Here is a 23,334-nt window from a genome sequence, read left to right on the forward strand (position 1 = left end):
GTATTCAGGAGAAAGGGTGGCCAGCAATGTAAAAAAACTGCGGATGGTAGAATAGGGCATGAAGCTTCCTTGCCTTCCTAATATCATCCCCCACAAACAACCAAAACTAATTCCACAGAATCAATGCTAAATGCAATAAAATCAAACAGGAATTGGGAGTGAATCTAAACACAGGGAGATAACTACAGAGGAAGGTTTCTGACTTTCCTGGCACACAGTCCCACTGTCATAGGCATTATCATTATTGGACCTAAATGTACCAAATATAGAGCATCCAGATTTTTAAGGGAAAATCTAAATGAGATGCAGAAAAAAATAATAACTGGGGACTTTAATTTTCCCCTCTCAGAACTAGATAAATCTAACCAAAAAAAAACCCTTAAAAGTAGTTAAGAAGATGAATAGAACTTTAGATAAGTTAAATATGATAGGTAACTGGAGAGCCCCTGTTTACCTTCATAAAGCTAGTAATAGTTCTAAGTCATAACATACACATAATCCAAACATAGTTTCTGATGGCACAACAATAGTTTAGAGGGCATAAATATTCTGCAAATGTCTTACTTTAACATCCTACTCTGGGTGTAATCCTCCATTCCTAAGGAATTGTGACATTGGAAGAAAAAGTTCCACATAGGTATAACCAAGCTTGTGAGACTTGGTTTTAGAAAGAGTATGGTCCTGGCAACAGATTATGTCTGCTGTTTAAGGACCAATCTAGTTAAATATAACCCTGGTGATGTATGTTAACCAAGAATCAGGCAAGTTAAGTTGATCAAATTAAATGCTGATAGGAACATACAGAAATAGTCCTAATATTACATTGATAGAGCAGCTGTAAATTCTTCTCTAGAAAAGAAGATGAAAATATATGTTAAGAGCTGTAAAACTGTTCATGCTTATTGATCTAGGAATTCCATTACTAGGATTTGACATTTAGGGCATTGTTGAGAGGATAAAAAGCCACGCAGGTATGAAAATATTCATAGAAGCCTTGCTGGTAATGTCAAAATAACTGGAAATAATACAAATGCAGTGGTTGGGAGAAATGGCTAAATAAGTTGTGATATCTGAATGTAATGGATTGTGCCATGGTATTGGAAATTACAAATATTGTAAATATAATGAAAATAAAGGAAATATAGGACAAGATGAAAAGAGAAGATGAATACATACTATGATTACATTTAAAAAAATAACAGCCAAAAAGATCAAGGAAAAAAATTATCAAAGTAAGACAAATTCAAAGTTAACTCAAAAACAGATGTTAATATTATCATATGTATATATAATTGACATTTTAAACATTATCAACCATGTGGAATTCATGGCTTTGAACATAAATTTTTAATGCATTGGTTTACATAAATGTTTTTTCTTTATGGTGGGAGTTACCAGGTGTATAATAAAAAATTAATCAAATGAAATAAATATTTTTATAAACCACAGCAAGGGACGAAGAATGATAAATGAGATAACTTATCATAGCTGGCAATTAAGAGACCCATTTGAGAGAGTATTTTCTTTTCCTTTCTTTTCTTTTTAAACCCTTACCTTCTGTCTTAGTAACAATTCTAAGACTTAAGAGTGGCAAAGGCTAGGAAATCAGGGTTAAGTGACTTGCTCAAGGTCCCACAGCTATAGTCTAAGGCCAGATTTGAATCCAAGTCTTCCTGACTTTAGGCTTGATGCTCTGTACACTGAGGTACCACTAACTGAAAGGACAGAGAAAAACACAGAGAAAAGAGTTAGCTATGATAAAGAGAAGAACCCCCTCATCATCTGAGATTTTCTACTTGGAAATTAGCTTGCCTTCATTCACTCGCTTCCTTCCCTACCCACTAGGAGTCTGGGATCTTCCATCCTTATTTTTTTATTAAAAAAAAAAAAGCAACAAAATCCCTTGCCTCAAGTTTAGGTAATGGTGCAGTGAGGTTTTCAATAGATTAGATTGTAAGCTCCTTCATTATTTTTGTTTTTTGTACCTCTACTTCCTAGCACAACGACTTTTACAGGAAAGGAATTAATAATTTCTATTAAGGCTTGTTACATTAAATTGAATCCACTAGATGGCCTACAGACCTCCCAACCTCCATGCTGTAAACCCAGGACTCTACATTCCCCCTCAGTTAGATGAAAATTGGCTTCTTTTTAGGAAAGACACCATGAGAACGTCAGACCTGGATCCAGAAGCCAGCAGAAGTGATGTCACCCCCAAGTAGGACAATGAGTTCCTCAAACTGACTCACTGGTTTAGGTGAAGGACCTCCCAGGGTCTGGGGAACAAATCATACTCTTTATGATATGCATAACTACCTTGACCTAGTTAGTTTTTGAAGGTCCTTGTTAGTCAAGACAAATTATCCTGCTAGACCACTCCATGGGAAACAGTCAACTAATGTAATGTAGGGGAATTTCTTGTGGATCTTGAGCCCCATGAGATTCATGAATTGAGGCAGGGACAAGGAATTATCGTAGAATGTGCTTGCTGCTTTGGGTCCCTAAATAGTATTTGTCTTTGAAATAATTGTTCCAGTGAGTTAATTTTTAGAATTCAAATCAAGTCAACAAGCATTTATTGACTTCTATATGTGATAGGCACTATGTTATTAACCCTGGTAACAGTCTCTGCTCTTAAGGAGTTCAGACTTTATTTGGTTCTATTTGAGAGGAATCAACATTTATTCAGCCCTGAAATTTTTAAGCAGCCTTAAATTTTTTCCTGAATCTACTTTTGACCCTTTAGCATTCTTCTTGTCTATACAATATTAGCACATTGGCCAGTAATGGGGAGCCAATGAAGATTTGAGGACATTTGGGTTAGCCTACTTCTATCTCTCTGTCCCCCCAAACAACTGAGAAATATGGCCTCCCATAGACTGGACTAACCAACCTTCACAAAAGTACCCTTTCCCTATAACCTATTTCCCACATGACAGCCTAGCTATTCCTGAACCTCAATATTTTTTAATTATGCAATTGGCAGATAAGACTACAAACTGACTCATTAGATCAATGATATTATTTGATTCAGGCTCTTACTGAATATATTCATTGTGTCTTTGGAGACATGGTTTGATCATCAGTGTCCGAACCTAAATGCTGTTATTATCATTGTAAGAAAGCCCAGGTAGTTGAATTGTGGGAACCAAAAGTAGGAATGTAGGTAGTTAGTGGCCTTGAAGACCTCCTCAACTTCTCTACCATTTTAAGAATCCTTGATAGCAGTTGTCAAAAGCTCTGGCCTGGTGTTGGGTAGCATCTGGCCCATTATTCTGAAATTGGAAAGATAGATCATTGTCTTGATAAGAGGAAGAGTAGGAATCACCAAGGACCTTGTTGGCAGAACAGTGTAGCTCTAGGGCTGTTGTTTTCCTGGGTGATTTCCTTTATGTTATATGTGTTCCTGGCCCAGGATATAATGTGTGCCAATACCCTTGTGATGAAAGGTCATGAGACTCTTGTGGCTATCAAATTAAGAAGCTCTACTGAAAATCTGTTCTCTTCAGTGGGGCACAGAGAAGTTTAGCAGCTTCCTAAAATTTCATAGCACATCTGTCCTCTTCCTGCTTAGTTCTTACTATACAGTTTTGAATATGCTATCCTTTCTTTCAAATTAATTCAATTGTTTTTATTCCCTTATTGGCCCTATTGCATAGTGAGCTTAAACAATAGTAGGAACATGGTGCTCATATTGCCTATCCTTAAATTTAGATGTTCCTAAAGATAATATGATTTGGCTTTTCAAATATAAAACAGGAAAGTTATTTCAGGGAGAAAGGTGCATCTTGTGTCAGAAGTAGTTATTTGCTCTATTAGAGAGGAGGAAAAGGATATTACATACTAAATGGCTTTGATTTATTTAGGAGACATCACAAACTGTACTGTTATTAATCAGAGTTGATGCTGTACAACTAGTCCAACAGGTTAAAGATATTAGGTGCTTAGCATACTTTCAAACTTTCAAACGTTTAAACCAGCAAGAAAAAACAGCAGTCCAAGGTACACTTCAACTTAGAATATATGAGTAAAGTGATTTACTTTTTGATGTTGTTAATACTGGTTTGGAAATAAAAGGTCCTTTGTATATGGTTTTAAGTTTTTGAAGGTAATTGGAGTGTGGAATCCTACATATTATTTGTAGGTTCCCTAGATGACCACTCATGGTTTCAAGCACTTTGAGGATTGGCAGTCATTCCAGGGATTCACAAGCACCTACCAATGAGTTTGCTTTGACTGGATCAATCAGAATGTATATTAGGCTAAAGCAAAAGCCACTTAATCAAGTGGCATAGCAAATTAGTAACAAAACCCACTTTCCTCACCGAGGAAAAGCAACTGCCTGAATACAGCGGTTGAGGGGACATGACAGAGGAGAGACTCTAAATGAACACTCTAATGCAAATATTATCAACATAGCAATGGGTTCAAATCAAGAAAACATGTAATGCCCAGTGGATTTACGTGTCGGCTATGGGGGGTGGGGGGTGGGGGGGAGGAAAAGAAAATGATCTATGTCTTTAATGAATAATGCTTGGAAATGATCAAATAAAATATAATTGAAAAAAAAACCCCTCTTTCCTATTTCACAAATATTCATGCAGTGTTGTACTTTCCCATTGTTGCATCACCATGAATGAGAGAAGGGAATACCCAAAGGAAATGTGTCTTTCCAAAGAATGCACAAAACAGATAGACACATGTAGGGAACATAGGTGGCCAGGGTACATACATGACTAGAAATTCATGCCTCCAACATTAAAGAGCCATTGATGATCTCTGGAAATATTATCAGTTAAGTAGCTATCTTGATGGTACAGGGGTCCTCTGGTTGGAGGTTTTTTGTTACATGATCCTATGTTATCTATTCCTGTTATGGTGCTCTCTGCTGGGAATCTCTGTTTCTGCTGCCTGGTGCCATCAGCTGGTCTTCAGCCACATTGCAATGTCTTTCTTGCAGGGTTGGTTCATCATAACTTAGTAGACCCAGACAGATAAAATGAGTCAGCTAAAGGAATTTTAAAGTTTTTCTTTTTAATGCTTTGTTTCCTTTCTGCCATTTGAGTCTCCCAGTCTTGCTTTAGTTGATCAGAAAATTCCTTTTAATTCCTGTCATCCCCTGGTCCAGGCAAATTCTTCTCAGGGGTTCCATTTAGCAAAATTACAAAGTATTTAGGTGAAGGTATAGTGAAGAGGCTGTTCTCAACTTCTCATTCTGACTCTCATGTTTTTAAGCCAATTACAAAGATTGAACTGGGACACAGAAAATTAAAAGAGCTAGTGGTTTTTGCTCTACTTACCCCTGTAAAAAAATCATTATCTTTCAACAATTGTCAGTATTGATGGTTTACTTGTAAAGAATCATATTTTTCATTTTTGTTTAGTTATTTCTATCATGTCTGACTCTTTGTAATCCCAATTGAGATGTTCATGGCAAAGGTACTGGAGTGGTTTACTATTTCCTTCCCTAGCTCATTTTACAGATGAAAATAAGGAGACAAATAGGATTAATGGACTCGCCTAGGGTCATCTGAGGTCTGATTTGGACTAGGGTTCCTGACTGCAGGCCAGGCACTCTATCTACTACACTACCTATCTGCCCCCAGATATTTTTACTCAGGACAAATAGAATTTTGCTTAAGCACAGTTGAATATGAGAGGAGCTCATTGATCCTTAAAGTATACTGCCACACATATACATACAAACACTGACTACCAGCAAGCAAGTAACATGTTCCATCCAACAGTTGCATAGAAACTGGAAACAAATGTTTTTTCTTGATTAAAAAAATCTTTAACAGATGTTAACTGGCTTTCATTCTGCTAAGTGTAAAAGTAGAAAGAACACTGACTTTATAATCAGAGCATCTGGAGTCAAGTCTTCTCTATGACACCTACTTCCTTTGTATCATTGAGCAAGTCACTTAAGTTTCTTCACCTTTGTTTTCTTCATCTATAAATAAAAGGGTTGGACTGATTGTCTTTATAGAGACCCTTTTGGCTTTATAGCTAGTGTCCTTCATGTGATATGAACATTTTAGAAGCTAATTTATAAACATGTTATATGCCATTTGATTAATTTACTTGGAAAAGATAAAAAATGCTTTGGATTAAAGTATTTATAAATGCTTTGACAAAAAAAAACTTAATTCCATACACCATACACCTATACCCAACTAGCCATTAATACATTAATTTAAATAATTAATAGGTCATTGGGTTAATTAATTAGATAATTATTACATTAATTGCATGATTTATTTAATTAATTAATTAGGTATTTTTCTGGCCTGTGAAAGGAGGTTGGCAAGAGAGGTCTGTGATCCTGGGGTAGAAGTCTGATTCGAGTTCATACATGAAGTGATAACAATAGTTGTGGAGGCAGCACAGCAACTTCAGGAACTTTCAGCTCAGAAAGAGTAAAAGAGTTCTACAACTATCAGAGATTACAGGATACTCTGCTAGAACAGGGTACACCTGGCAATGATTGACAGTTCTATTACTTATACACAATTCTGGGTCACTGGTCTAGGGAGGTGTAGAATGCTAGCAAGGTGATTTCAAAAGAGAGGAGACCTAGTTACAGTTCCAGGGTGAAGAGAAGCACTAGTGCTAGCAGCTCTAGGGCAGAAGGAGTCCTTCCTGGGTAAAAAAAATCAGTGTGTAGACCAGGATAGCAATGACCACACTTCTCCCTGGATCACACTAACTTGGAAACAGAAACTTATAGATCCCCAGACCTAGTTCTGAAAACAGCAAAACAAAAAAGCCTGAGATTTGGGATAGTACCTCACCTCTCTAGGTAAGTAGGACTCAACTTTAACATAAAGTCTTAAGTCAAGAAATAGGATAGAAAAAATGATCAAACAACAAAAATAGAACTTGACCATAAAAATCTACTAGAGTGGCAAAGAAGACCAAGATATAAACTCAGAAGAAGGCAAGTGAAAAGAGCTATTAACCTTAAAGAAAAATTCCAATTGGACCCAAACCTAATAAGAATTCCTGAAAAAAGAGAAAGAAAAAGATAGAAGTGGTAGAGGAAAAATTGGAAAAATAAATAAGAATGATGATAGAAAATATGAAAATAACTAGTAAAAGAATCACATCAAATATTGAAAAAAAATAACACCTTAAAAAAAAAAAGAATTGGCCTAATGGTAAAAAGAGGAACAGAAATTCATGAAAGAATTTCTTTTTGTTTGTTTGTTTATTTTGTTTATTTTGTTTTTAATTTTTATTTGGTCATTTCTAAACATTATTCATTGGAAACAAAGATAATTTTTTTTCTTCCCTCCCCACCCTCCCACCACCTCTCCCATAGCCCAAGTGTGATTCCACTGGGTATCACATGTGTTCTTGATTCAAACCCATTTCCATGTTGTTGGTATTTGCATTAGAGTGTTCATTCAGTCTCTCCTCAGTCATATCCCCTCCACTCCTGTAGTCAAGCAGTTGCTTTTCATCGGGGTTTTAACTCCCACAGTTTATCTTCTTCTTGTGGATAGTGTTTTTTAGATCCCTGCAGATTGTTCAGGGACATTGCATTGCCACTAATGGAGAAGTCCATCACCTTCGATTGTACCACAATGTATCAGTCTCTGTGTACAATGTTCTCCTGGTTCTGCTCCTTTCATTCTGCATCACTTCCTGGAGGTTGTTCCAGTCTCCATAGAATTCCTCCACTTTATTATTCCTTTTAGCACAATAGTATTCCATCACTAACATATACCACAATTTGTTCAGCCATTCCCCAATTGATAGGCATCCCCTCATTTTCCAATTTTTGGCCACCACAAAGAGTGCAGCTATGAATATTCTTGTACAAGTCTTTTTCCTTATTATCTCTTTGGGGTACAAGCCCAGCAGTGCCATGGCTGGATCAAAGGGCAGACAGTCTTTTATCGCCCTTTGGGCATAGTTTCAAATTGCCCTCCAGAATGGTTGGATCAATTCACAACTCCACCAGCAATGAATCAGTGTCCCTACTTTGCCACATCCCCTCCAGCATTCACTACTTTCCATAACTCTCATGTTAGCCAATCTGCTAGGTGTGAGGTGATACCTCAGAGTTGTTTTGATTTGCATCTCTCTGATTATAAGAGATGTAGAACACTTTTTCATGTGCTTATTAATAGTTTTGATTTCTTTGGCTGAGAACTGCCTGTTCATGTCCCTTGCCCATTTATCAATTGGAGAATGGCTTGATTTTGTACAATTGATTTAGCTCTTTGTTTGAGTAATTAAACCTTTGTCAGAGGTTTTTATGAAGATTGTTTCCTAATTTGTTGCTGCCCTTCTGATTTTAGTTACATTGGTTTTGCTTGTACAAAAGCTTTTTAATTTGATGTAGTCAAAATAATTTATTTTACATTTTGTGACTCTTTCTAAGTCTTGCTTGTTTTTAAAATCTTTCCCTTCCCAAAGGTCTGACCTGTTTTATGGGTGAGTTCATTCCATTCATATTCAGAGTTATTATTACTAGCTGTGTATTTCCCAGCATTTTGATTTCTGCTCCTTTTCCTGCCTTTTCGTCTTTCACTATTTCCTTCTACACCAATGTTTGCTTTTGAACAGTCCCCCTTGTTCCCACCCTTATTTTACTTCCCTTTCTACCCCCTCCCTATTTATCCCCCCTCCTTATTTTCCCTGTAGTCTTTCTAAAGTTAACTCCCCCCATCCCTCCCTCTCTTGTACTGCTTCCCTCCCCACCAAACCGTTTGTTACCCTTCTACTCCCCTATAGGGTGCAAATCTATTCTCTGCCCCTAATGGATTGGATTGTTTCTCCCTCTTTGAGTCACTGTCAAAGCACGTAAAAGTTGAGTATTTCCTGTCTCTGACCTCTTTACCCTTCCAGTGTATTGATGTTCTCCCCCCTCCCACCATAAGCTTCTTTATGACATATAAATTTACCCCCATTTGCTTCTTTTCCCATTTCTTTTAATATTAACCTATTTTAAAGCTCTAGTTACATATATATATATGCATTCTCATGCGTATGTATTTTTGCATGCATATATCTATATACCTATTTATGTCTTGTCCTTTCATCTTACACAGTTTGTTGCTGTTCCCTCTAAGTATACTTCTTTTTGCTGCCCAGGTAATAACAACGGTTTTTAAGAGTTACCAATGACCTCTTTTCTTATAGGGATACATATCATTATAATTTATTGAGTCTCTTAAAAATTTTTTTTGTTTTTCTTTTTTCCCCTCTTTTTTAATTACCTTTTGATGATTCTCTTAAGTTCTGTGCTTGTACATCAAATTTTCTGTTCAGGTCTGGTCTTTTCTTTACGAATTCTTGAAATTCTTCTATTTTGTTGAATGACCATACTTTACCCTGAAAGAATATAGTCAATTTTGCTGGGTAGTTGATTCTTGGTTGTAGACCTAGTTCCCTTGCTTTCCAGAATATTGTATTCCATGCCTTTCTTTTTTTCAGTGTGGATGCAGCCAGATCCTGAGTTATCCTCACTGTGGTTCCTTGGTATCTGAATGACTTCTTCTTGGCAGCTTGTAATATCTTTTCTTTGGTCTGATAGTTCTTGAATTTGGCTATAACATTCCTGGGTGTTGTCAGTTGAGGGTTAAATACAGGAGGTGATCTGTGGATTCTATCAATCTCCACTTTTCCCTCTTGTTCAAGGATTTTGGGGCAGTTTTCTTTAATACTTTCCTGTAATATAATGTCCAGGCTTTTTCTTTTGTCATGGTCTTCTGGCAGGCCAATAATTCTTAAATTGTCTCTCCTTGAACGATTTTCTAAATCCTCTGTTTTGTGAATGAGATGCTTCATATTTTCCTCAATTTTTTCATTCTTTTGGTTTTATTTTATAGTGTCCTGCTGCCTTGTGAGGTCACATGATTCTAGTTGTTGCATTCTGGTTCTTAAAGACTGGATTTCATCCTTAGTTTTTTGGTCATCCTTTTCCTTTTGGTCAGATTTTCTCTGGAGGTCATCTTTCATCTTCTTTACATCATCTTTCATCTGCTTTGCCTCATCTTTCATCTCCTTTGCCTCATTTTCCAGCTGGTTGATTTTGGCTTTCAAGACACAATTTTCTGTTTCCAGATGACTTATCTTAGTTTTTAACTTCTTTTCCCAATTGTCTCCAGCCTCTTAATTGTGTTTTGAATTGCATTTTGAGTTCTTCCATAGCCTGTATCCAATTCGCTGGGATTTCTGATTTTTCCTTTGCTGATCCCTCCCCCTCTGTTTCATTTACTCTTTGCTCATTACCTGTGCAGAAGCTGTCTATTGCAATTTCTTTCTTCTTTTTCTGTTGTTTGCTTGAGTTTATGCCTTCTTTGCTCCCTGTATTTGGCTGTGCTCTTGCTCCTCTCATTTTGTTTTGGTTTTGGGGCTGTCCATCTCCCCTCTTGGAGCTTTGTCAGATCTCTTGGTACAGTCTCTAGGGGAGTAATGTTAGCTTCCCTGTCCTCTGGGGGCTTTTGATTGGATTGAGTTCAACTGGGTCGGGCTGTATGTGGTATGAAGCTCTGAGGCTCTGAAGACTCCTGGAAGGCTGGACCACCCAGGCTCTCTCCAATTCTCTCCAGCTGCTTCTCTGCTGTCTGCAAGTGCCTTTGCCCGCCTCCCTAAACTCTGAGGAGTTCTGATGGAATTATGTTCAACTGAACTGGTCTGGATGTGCCCCGAGGCAATGGTGAGATTAGAGCCTGATGGAGGGACCAAGCCATGGCTCAACTCTCCCTGGCTTCCTCCCCACTGTCCGAGCTGGATGCTCCGAGTCCGGCGCCCCGCTGCTCACAAGGTAGATCCTCCAAACCAGCACCTTTGCCCGCTCAGAGGTTCCCACTGCTGCTGGGGCCTCAGCCCTCTGGGTTGTGGGGGAGGGGTCCTGGGACCTTCTCTCTGCCTTCCCCTTAGCCCTGAGTATTCTCGGATTCCGGCTTTTGGGGGGCATACCTTTTGATTTGAGTCTAGAAGGAGGGTTCCCCACTTCTGTCCTGTTGTTCAGCTTGAATTTTGGTGCCCTAGGAGCATTCAGTCTGTATCGGTAAGGAAGGGTCTTCCACAAGGTCTGAACTTTTGCTGCTTGCTAAGCCGCCATCTTGACTCCACCCCTCCCCCCCATGAAAGAATTTCTTAAGAAACAGAATAGGCCAAATGAAAAAAAGTAAAAAAAAAATTCACTGAAGCAAAGAACTTCTTACCAAGCAGATTTGGCTAAATGTGGAAAAAAAGAGGTACAAACACACACTGAAGAAAATAATTCATTAAAAATTATAATTGAGCAACTGGAAGCTCCACACATTAAGAAACAATAAAATAAGGGGCAGCTGGGTGACTCAGTGGATTAAGAACCAGTCCTAGAGATCACACACACACACACACACACACACACACACACACACAACTACACTCCATTGTGTATACAAATAAAATTTACTAAATAGGAGGAAATAGAAAGGGAAGAGAATAAGAGAAAGGGGGGATGAAAAGAAAAGGGAAAGAGAATTAAAAGAGGCAGTGGTTAGAAGAAAAATAGGCTTCTGAAGAGAGAGAGAGAGAGAGAGAGAGAGAGAGAGAGAGAGAGAAACAGAATATAATGTGATGGAGGGAAATACACAGTAGTTATAACTATGAATGTGAATGAGATGAACTCATCTATAAAATAGAAGTGGATAGCAGAATGGATGAGAAACCAGAATTTACCAACATATTATCTACAAGAGATACACTTGAAACAGAGAAAAAAAACACAGGCAGTTAAAATAAAGGGCTGGAGCAGAATTTAATATGGTTTGTTTGAAGTTAAAAAGTCAGGTATAGCAATCATGATCTCAGACAAAGCAAAAGCAAAAATAAAAGTAATTAAAAGAGAATCAGGGAAACTAGATTTTTTTTCTATAAGGTACCATAAATTGATTTTTATCTCTATGCCAAAAGCTGGACAGTATAAATTTTGTCTGGTCATCATTGATTAGCTGACCAGGTGGCCTGAAATGTTTCCTACTGCTTAGACAATAGCAGCTTTTGTTGCCAAAGTCCTTTTGAAAGAAATTATTCCTCTTTTTGACCTGCTGGAATGTATTGAATAAGATAGAGGAACTCATTTTACTGATTCTATCTTATCACAAATTTATTCATATTTAGGGATAACTCCTAAATTTCATACGCCATTTCATCCCCAGAACTCTGGCCAAATTGAAAGAATGAATAAAGAACTTAGAACTATGATCAGCAAATTGTGCATGGAGACGCATTTAAAATGGCCCAAAATTCTCCCTTTGGCCCTATTTTATCTCAGAAGCCAACTGCAAAGAATAATTTTTAGTATTTTGACTTAAAAATCTAAAATTAAGTGGTCACCATGGGAAATTCCCAAATATGAAAATACCCAAGTCAGCTGGGGATTTATGGAGATTATAATTAATATAAATGAAGGAATTAAGGGAAGGAGAGAGAGAGAGAGAGAGAGAGAGAGAGAGAGAGAGAGAGAGAGAGAGAGAATAGCCAAGCAGTAGAAAAGGACATAGACCAAAATGGCCTAGGCCTCAGCCTAAGGGAGAGCGAGTCAGTCTTTATCACTCACCGCAAGATCATCTGCAAGCAAGCTCCAGTCCTCACATCAATTCCGAACTCCAACTAACTCCAACTCCTTCCAATCCAAAAACTCAGCATTACCTGAACTGACTTCTCCTTTTAAAGAAATTTTCTCTTATGTCACCTCCCCTAAATTTTCACATCTACAGTAGACGCTCCCCCCCCACCCCCCACCCCCCGGACTGCCCATTCTTAGTTCTCATCTTCTTTTGTTCTCACCTTCTCTGGTTAGATTAAATCCTCTGAGTAATTCACACCTCTTTTGTTAAGCTTGCCTTTTGTAAGTTGCTTGACCTTTTAGGTACTAATTTAACCTTTATAAATACTTAGCACCCTTTTGTATTAGATCTAAAAATAGACTTAGCTTAAGGTTCTAGCTTTACTATAAGTATGAGTTAGGGACTTTTCATTGTTCAATCAGGAGTTTTCAACTTTATCTTCCCCTAAGGCACTGTCTGAGTAGGGTAGGGTGGAATAATTTTAAAAGTTCTCAATACATTCCTGATTAAGTAACTTCATTGTTAAAAATGGGGAATAGCAAAAAAAAAAATGGAGAATTAATCAAATCTTCTAAAGTACAGTCTCAGCAGGTTTAAGATTCACACAACCCAGATGTGATTTACACATTTTACCATTTGAGATGCTATTTGGACATCCACGCATTCAAGCACAACCATTTACCCTTGCCTATATGTCCTTGTTAGGAGGGGATACAGCCATTGCCACATATATCAGACAATTACAAACAAAATTGCGAGAACTCCATGACTCTGGAGCTGCTGTTCAGACAGACCCCCTAGATTTCTTGCTTCATGATTTAAGCCCAGGTGATAGCATATACATAAAAAATTTTCAAAGGTACTAGGTCAACTGAACCTGCTTATAACGGACTGTTCCAGGTCCTATTGACTATACCAACAGTCATTAAAATTGGGGAGAAGGACTCATGGATTCATTGTAGCCATGTAAAATGAGTACCTTCTGTTGACAATGAGCAAGTGACTGTATTGACTGTATTTGACTATTGATTGTGATAAGACTTCCTTATTGCTGGATCTCTACTATTTTGTTGCACTGTATTTGGCTGATTCTTCTACTTGAACAAATTGTCCTTTTAGGAAAATACATATATTACCTCAAAAAAAGAAAACCTTTATTAGTGATCAATATTGACTTGATGTGCCTTTTGTAATATTTTGTGCTTTTTGTGGATTTGTGTGTGTGTGTGTGTGTGTGTATTTTCATGAATGTATTATTGCTTCTATACCTCCATTGCTTTACCTACCCCATTTGCACTCACATTGAATCATGGCAAGTTAAAGAGGAAATTAATCTTATTTTTTGAAAAGTAGCCTCTATATTTTACCTCTGTGATTGTGAAATATACACCTTTTTAATATTTTTAATTATTATTTTTCTTCCTGCATGTGAAATACAGCATTTGATTTTTTCACTTTTTTTATTTGAAGCATGTCACCAATATTGCAAAGATTTTTTAACTGTTTTGATTTTTGCAATAGAATATGTTAAGATGTCCATTTGCCTAACATATAAATGCATAACCCAAAAGCTTTGGACTATGGCAACCTACCACTAGTTATTTAAATATTAAGGGACTTTTGCTTGATGAATATGTCTGAATCAAGGAAAAATGGACCACAAAGGAGCCCAGAAGTTAAACAGTGAAGTGCCAAATGAACAGAAAAGGTAAAAGAGGTCAAAACAATCCTATGGGAATTGATGAGGTTTTACACAAAGAATGTAGGGACTTGATCATGTGTGAGACTTGAGGTTGAGGCCATTTAAATTGTGTTAAATGTAGGGCTTCCTTGTACCATATACTCTATCAAGTACTGAACATCGATTGTTCTCCATTATCCTGGAAAAAAAAAAGAAAAGGCTCAGACCAGGGAATGCTATTTTCCATTTGTTTCAAGATCTAGTCTCTTTTTCTATTTTCTTTCATAATGTGGCAACTTACTGTAGTCTAGGTTGCTAAATTGGGCTAGTGATTGATTGTTATTATAGGCTTAATGGGACATGAATCGATACAAGGACCTGTTGTGATATGTGATTTTTTTTTCTTCTTGCTGGAATTTTTCACATTTTTGATATTTTATATTTCACACAGAGGTTTTTTTTTATTCTTTGATATTCTTGGTAATTGATTCATATGCCTTATGACTCAGCCATTTATCCCTGTGTGATTCCTATGTGCATCCCTGTATGCTCCTCAGGAGGGAATGTGTTATTATCCTCCTCAGACAGGGACTATGTTATTGTTGTGAACTTTGATTTGAAATTGAGCCAAATTTAGAACAAAAGACTACCTCCTGAATCCAGAAGATGAATGATCTGTAGAAGATGCCTATGGAGATCAAGTGCAGCTACAGGAGATCCAGAAGAAACTTCTAAATACTTGTGATTTGAACAATGGGGAGGGGGTTAAATTTCACTTTACTTAAAAAAATTTGTATATATATATATATATATATATATATATATATATATATATATATATATATATATTCAAAAGTGGATTGTCCCCTGATTTTTATAAAAAGTACCAAGTATTTGGTTTTCTTTTGTTGTTTCTTTTATCTCAAAATTATTGTCATTTCCCTCTTGCATGGAGGTATGTATTCTTTATATTTATTGTAATTGTAAGTTTATTTGTGTTTTTCCAGATCCACTGGGGAGACTAGTCATTTCCTTTTCCTATTTTCCCCTCCTTTTCCCTTACAAAGGAATATAAAAAATTTCACAATTTTCTCTCATAAAGGCTTCATTTCTCAAATATATAAAAAACGGAATCAGATTTATAAAAAAAAAAAGAGTCATTCTCCAACTGCTAAATGGTTAAAGGATAGTTTTCAGTTTTCAGGAAAAAGAAATAAAATCTATCTATATGCATATGAACAAATACTCTAAAATCACTATTGATTAGAGAAATGCAAATAAAATAACTCTCAGGAACCATCTCACAACTTGTAATGGTGGAAATTTAGGGGAGATGGGAGAGGTTATAATATTGTAATGGTTAAGAATGTGGCTACAGGATTTATGTAATATTAAACAATGGCCACCAAGGAATTTACTTATGAAATTCCTAAAATGAAACACTCAAGTCAGAATGAAGTTTATGGAGGTTTAATCACACTGGGAGTAGGGAAAAGGATAGGGAGAGAAGGAGAGAAGAGAAAAAGGGAAAGGGGCTACTCAACCTCTGACCAAGGCAGAGGGAGTTTTAGGCCCAAAGGCCCAGGTGGAAAGAATCAGTCCTTAACTCACGTGACCAATCTGAAGGAAAGCTGTCTGCGGGCGTCCTCCCTCTCCAAGCTCCTAACACCAACTCTTCCTAACACCAACTCCCGTCTCCCTCTCCCCACAGGAAGTCCGCGAATTCCAGAGGCTGTTCCCTACCTCACTTCCTGTGTCTCACAAAATCCAATGGTTGGCTCTAGCTTGGCTTAGGACAGCCCAGGTGGGCAGTTAGTTATTTCTGATTTGTCATTGACTAGCACATGCCCGTGTAGTGTGGGTGTGCACAATTTTGGGTGCTAGACCAAGATGGAGACTTTTTAAAATTCACAAACTATCATAAATGACTAATGCTAGAGTGGATGAAAGAGAATTAATACCTAAACAAACTGTTGGTGGAGTAGTGAACTGGTCCTACTATTCTGGAAAACAGTTTGGAACTATGTTCAAAAGGTTATAATACTAGCATATACCCTTGACCCAGCAATACCACTACTAGATCTGTATCTCAAAGAGATTAAAGAAAAAAAGAAAATGACCTATCTGTGCAAAAAATTCATATAAACTCTTTTTGTGTTGACAAAGAATTAGAAACCAAGGAGAAGCATCCTCTTGATCAACTGGGGAATAGTTGAACAAGTTGTTGCATATGATTGTGATAGAATACTCTCATGCTATAAGAAATGTTAAGAGGGGGTGGTTTCATAAAAATATGGTAAGATCTAGAGGATCTTTTACAAAGTGAAGTGAGATGAACCAGGGGAGCATTGTTCAAAGTAACAGTAATGTTTTAATGATGATCAACTGTGAAAGACTTGACTCTTCTGATCACCACAAATGATCCAAGATAGTTCCAAAGGATTCATGAAGAAAATATACACCTCTGGAGACTGAACTGATGAACTGTGAGTACAAACTAAATCATAACTTTCTTACTTTATTCCTTTTCAATATAGCTAATATGGAAATATGTTTTGCATGCATATGTTTTCACATGCATTATTAATATCCTATTGCTTGACCTCTCAGCAGGTAAGGGAGAGAGGTGAGAGGGAAGGAGAGAATTTAGGACTCAAAATTTAAAAGGAAAAGAATGTGAAAAAAATAATAAAAAATTTAAATGTGGATGTGGAGAAATATTTGGTTAAGTAAAACCTAAAGTGTATTTTCAGCTCACTTATTTGAAGATATCCTGGTCCTATGACCTCTCACTGCTAGATTCCTTCAGTCTTTGGCATAGGCACACCTTTTGATGAGAGGATGTGGCTCAGAGAGTATTCTCAGGAATGTGGCTTCTGCTCACCCTGGCCTTATCTTTCATAATAGTACAACTTCTAAATGAAAAAAAAAAAGAAGCTAGGTTAGGCTCAGGCCAATAAAAGGCATAGCCACAGATAAACATGATACTCTGGGAATACACAAACACCACAGGTCTTCTGACTGAGGTTCCCAGAGAGTCAGTGATTTATCAAAGTACACCAAAAGACCAATCCAAGACTCCAAACCACCAACATCCACAATTATGCTGCCCAGACACACTTGTAAATGTCACCTGATTTCTTCCTTTGCGTCAATCTTATACATAATCTTTCTGTCAACTATAGAATTATAATGACCAAGTTTCTCAAAATATACCAACCCTGTTAACTTGTTCTCTTTCCTTAAATACCTTGGCTACTACAGTCATCCATCAAGTGCCAAGGTAATTACTGGATTTTCTCTTCCCATAATATCCTACCATGTGCCAACTCCCTCCCCTTGTCATAGCACTGGTGAAACCTTCTGGGATCATCTTCCAAGTTCTTAACTAAATTGTAATACACTCTAGTTAAAAATAAAAGAAACAATTAAAATAACTAATTCTGCTGAACACATGATAGCTAAGGTACAAACTGGGATTAGATGCTCCGCTTTGCTTAGCCCTAAACTTTAATGATTTAATAACAAAAGCACTTGCCAGAGAAATACTGGCCACCACTTAAACCCTAAAGACCTTGGTGGGGCCCTAAACCTAACTAGCGGATCCTATTTTAGAGTCGATAAACCCCAATAAACCCTACCCTTTCTGTCTACATACTGCCATTGTCAGTCTATCTCAAAAGAGCCAAATAGTAAGAGAGTTTATTTTTTCCCTTAAGTGTTAGGTCAATATGTAGCACATGAAAGGGAAATAAATGTATTATATTCTCTACAGTTGAGAATAACGAATCACCCTTCAAAATTAAGAGTGCTTGAAGGAGGATTTAGTAATAAGGTAAGAATAGAGAGCTCAATTTAAATGGACAATAGGGTGGGCACACACCACCCATCACCCTCCTGGATTTAATCAGCTCAGATAACTAACACATTCACATGAACCAAAGAAGAGAAAAGTTATAACATGGAAAGTGTACTGGAAAGTGCACCTGGAATATCTGAATGTGGCTTAATCAAAAGCATTTAGCTTACCTCCTAAAGATTTCAGTTAACTCTGACCATTTTGAACCAAATATAGTCTAACAAATACCCACAAAATGTCATTCATTCAATACACCCAGACCATTAATACTATCTTGGTATAGGTGATAGAACAGATAACATAAGCAATAACGACAGTGCCACAGGGGGGAAATGAAAGATTAATTAAAACCACATCAAAGCAAAGATTAACCCTTGTACCTTTTGCATCATGATTTAGCCAGCCAACCTAGGCAAAAAAGAACTATGCCTGCTTTCCTGGAATTAAGTGAGGCACTTAATACTGCCTAACTATCCCAGTTTTGTGCTACTTCTTTCTCCCTCCTCTTCTGGGAGGGTACATGTAAACTAATTCACCGTTACATCAAATTTCCACTTTATTGCTCAAACTTTTCAGTCACAGAGAAGTTTTGTCAAAGAAATTCAATGTTACAAGTGATGTATTTCTCTGAAAATTAGGAACTTAATTTTTTACTATTCTGATAGAGTATACAGTGCTTGTGAATTGAATTAAATGGGAGGAAAGGTATAAAACAGAGGGTAATCCTAATACAATATTTTTATTTTACATATATTAGAAACAGAATCAAAGATTTAGAGTTAGAAGGAATCATTGAACCATTCAATCCAACTCCCTCACTTTACAGATTAGAAAAATGAAAACCAAGAAAGTTAGGTGTTCAGGATCACGCAGCTAGGTTAAAGTTGAATTTGAACCTAAATTTTCCTGATCCCAAGTCTAAAGTCCTATCACAATGTACATGTGTGCCTGTGTAGCAGGGAGTGTAGAAGATCCATCTTCACATGTATTCCATGCAAAATAGGGTATAGGACAGTAGAAAACAAACAGAGAAAAGTAATATGGGGTCTCTGCCCTCATGAAGTTTATAGTTTACTGAGAGAGAAAAAATATAAGTCCAGGAAAAGTGAACCTACACAATAAGACAACAATGCAAGGTATTACATGACTATCAAATAAGTGAGACAGGATGTTCAGAAGGCAAGGCAAAATAGGAAATAAGCATTTATATAATGCCTAATATGTCTTTCTCTTTATAAATACTACCTTATTTGATCTTCACAATAGCACTGTGAAATAGATACTGTTATAATCTCTATTGTGCAGTTGAGGAAATTGAGGCAGGGTTTAAGTGACTTACCCAAGTCACACAACTAGTAAGATGAATTTGAACTCAGGTCTTCCTAATTCTAGGACTAGCACTCTGTGGACTAAGAGGCCAGTTGGCTGCCTCAGACATAAAAGATATCATTCAAGGGGAGAAAATTCTCAAAGATTTTGTGGAGGAGGTGTGACATGAACTGAGTTTTTTAAATGGACTAGAATTTAAGTTAGGGTAGAAGAAGAATGAGGAGGTAGCTTGGTGGCTCAATGGATAGAAGACTAGACCTGGAGTAAGGAAGACCTAAATCCAAGCCGAGATTCAGATATTTACTAGCTATATGACTTTGGGCAACTCATTTAACTACTGTTTGCTTTACTTCACTGGAAAAGGAAATAGCTAACTACTCTAGTATCTTTTCCAAGAAAACCCCATGGAAGTATTGGCATGTTTTGGTCCACAGGGTCACAAAGAGTCACACTTAACTGAACAATAGCAAAGAGGAAGAATGAGAGCATTTCCAAATGAAATTTAAAAAATGATTCTGAATGTGACGCATACATAAATTCATTTATAATTCTTGAACCCAATTCCTAGTGGTTAGAGGGGAGACTAGTGTCCAAACAAGATGGTGAAAGGACAGGATCCCTTATCTTAATTTCAATACTTTTGTAATTTGCCGTACATCTATGAGGCAGAATGATAAAACAGGCCTCCACATTCATGGTAATTCTGCTCTTTTAAAAAAAAATTGAACAAATTTCCACATAAGTTTTCTGAAGTTATATGATTCATATTGTCTCCTTCCCTTCTTCCTTACCCCACACTCAGAGCTAACAAGCAATTTAATCTGGGTTATACATGTATTATCATGCAAAACACATTCCATAAAACCTTAGCCGCAGGGGGTTAATTGATCAAACTTTTGTTCTAGGATGATGGAAGCCTAGCTAAAAATTTTAGATGCTCTACAATTTGATGCCTCTATGGGTAATATTGATATTGGCTCATTTTCTGGGATTCCTTTAAGGATCATGTAATTTCTTTTTTATCTCTACTGACATTATAAATTGTGTTGTTTTTGTTTTTGTTTTTCCTGAGTGTTGTAAGCTGGGTCTGAAGATTCAGGTTCAGGATAATAATAATAGTTAGCATTTATATTATGCCTAATATGTGCCAGATACTGTGCTAAGGACTTTACAAATATGATCACTCATTTGATCCTCACGATTCCATTTTTAGTATTATTCCCATTTTATAGTTGAGGATTTGTTAAAGGTAATCCAGTAAGTGTCTGAGGCTCAAATTGAGCTCAAGTTTTCCTGACTTCAAGTTTAATGCTTTTATCCATCCTGCAGGTTAGCTGCCTCCCTATGAAATGAGACACTTGTAGATAAGTCAGTCAATAAATATTAAGTGCCTACTCTCTGTAATGTATTAGGCTAGAGGCTGGAGATATAAAGAAAGGCATAAGATAGCCTAATCCCTGTTTTCTAGTTCTGGATCTTCCCAGAGGCACATAATAGGTGCTAGAGAATATTTCTGGAAAATAAGATAAAAAAGGGTCTAGTCCTTGTGCTCATGATCTAACTGGGGAGCCAAGATGCAAACAACTATAAACAAACAAGATACATACACTATAAACTGTAGCTAAACAACAGAGGGAAGGAGCTATTGTTAATAGAGAAAAGGAAAGGCTTCTTGTAGAAGGTAAGGTTTCAGCTGGACTTAGAAGAAGCCAGGAGGCAGGGATGAGGGGGGAGAACATTCCAGGCATAGGGTACAGCTAGAGAAAATGCCCAGCGTTGGGAAGTATAGTATCCTGGTAATCATTAACAAAGGGAAATTTATTCAGTCATATTCAGCCATACATAAAGCATGTAAAGGATATTCCAAGAATACAACATGGATCCAAATGAGTACAATTTCCCTGACAAAGTACTGACCATGCTGGTCTGACATTTGAGTTTCAAGAAAAACCATTCTTAAATTCTTGAAACCTGAGTTTTATACTTTGCTCACTAGGAAGTCCTGAGTCCTAGTCACCTGAACCAAATAAATCTCAATGATATTTTCAGGAACTTTTAAGGAAAAACTAGCATAGCCTAAGTATGGTAGGCATTTCTTCCTAGTGGTGGCAAAACGCTAAAGCTCTTTTAGACCTTCCTTCAGTTAAAACGCATTGGAGTTAATACTGGGCAATCCTGACCTTAAGGATGTAAGAAGCCACGCATAGGCAGTACTGCAAGAGGAAAATAAAATCTCAAACGGAAAGAAAGCAAAAAGAAAATTTCTTTTTCCCCAAAACAAATCAATAAAAAACCCCACCAAGCTCCATTAAGCAATACAAATGATCCCTTGGAGTAGTGGCTAACTGAATTTGAAAGAAATGAAGACCAGAAATCCAAGACTTTGCCTCCACCCTTCAGAATGTCTGAGTTCCAATTTTAATAATCTGGTCCTTGTGGTAGATGATGTCGAATCTTTGCCATTTACTTTAAATCTCCTGATGTAAGGAAACGACACAGCAGTCTCAGCAGTACCAGGAATATTAGGTCCAAAATGTAGATGACACTTTGGGCTCAGTCAGAAGATTACCTTATTATGAGTTGAAGTAACCTATGGTAAGATAGCTGAGAGATCATTACTTTCTAGTATTCAGTCTTTCCTATTGTTAATATTGAGAATTGTCTTGTATCACCTTTGTGCCCCCTGGCTAGTTGGACAGGACTCCATGAAAGGCCAATGACGGCGGTGGGGAAGGGTAACCAAAGTATATCCCTTTAGAGGTCCCTGAACGACCCCCATTCTTCTGTAGGAACTTGCCCAGTTTTATGGCATTGGAATATATATATTTTCACATATATATATATATATATATATATATATGTTAAATTTCTTGTTTGCTATCCTGTTGGTGCTTTAACTCTGAAGTTTCTCAAAATTAAATCTTAAACTATATTTCCCTCTTTTCAAGTCCCTCTTAAATACTCTATTTTTGTGGGAATAAAATTTATGGGTTAAGTAAAGCTAACTCAAAGACGTGAGCTAACTGTCTTAAAACACTAGGTCTGACAGACAACAAAAGAATAAGACACTTATAAAGATTAAATAAAGTTTTCTTTAGAACTGATCAATCAGTGCTTGACCTCACTGTAATGTGTTTATGAAACAAGTCAGGAAAAGAACAGGGATGGCTGGTTGTTTTTCTTCAATCGTAAATCTTGTTCTGGCCAAATTGGACAATGTACTGTTCCCAATACATGACATTTCATCTTTATCTCTGTTCCTTTGACTCTCGTGCCTGGGAAAACACTCCCTCTTTGCCATCATCTCATAGAATACCTAGTTTCCTCCAAAGTACAGTTCTCAATATCACTTTCTCCAAGTTATTAAGACTGCTTTCCCCCAGTTACTAGTGTCTTCTCCCAGAAATCACACACACACACACATATGCACACACACACACGTATGTATGTGTATATATATTTCATTGTTCACCTTCCATTCCCCTTATAATATTTCCATCTAATAATAATAAGAGCTAGTATTTATATAATGCTATGTGCCACACACTTTGCTGAGCACTTTATTATTATTGTTTTATTAGCTCTTCATAAAAATCCTATGAGGAAGATACCATAATTATTGTAATTTTGCAAATGAATGACCTAGGAAAACACAGCTAGAAGGTGTTGGAGGTCAGATTTGAACTCAGATTTTCTTATTCCAGGCCCAATGCTTTACTGAACCCCTTCTCTGCCTTATACTGTATGCTCCTAGAGATAGCTAGGTGTTTCAGTGGATAGAGAGCCAGACCTGGAGTTGGGAGATCCTGGGTTCAAATCTGGCCTCACATACATCCTAACTCTGTGACCCTGGACAAATCACTTAACCCCCATTGTCTAGCCCTTACTGA

This window comes from Monodelphis domestica, chromosome 7, assembly GCF_027887165.1.
Source record: "Monodelphis domestica isolate mMonDom1 chromosome 7, mMonDom1.pri, whole genome shotgun sequence".
Lineage (NCBI taxonomy): Eukaryota > Metazoa > Chordata > Mammalia > Didelphimorphia > Didelphidae > Monodelphis > Monodelphis domestica.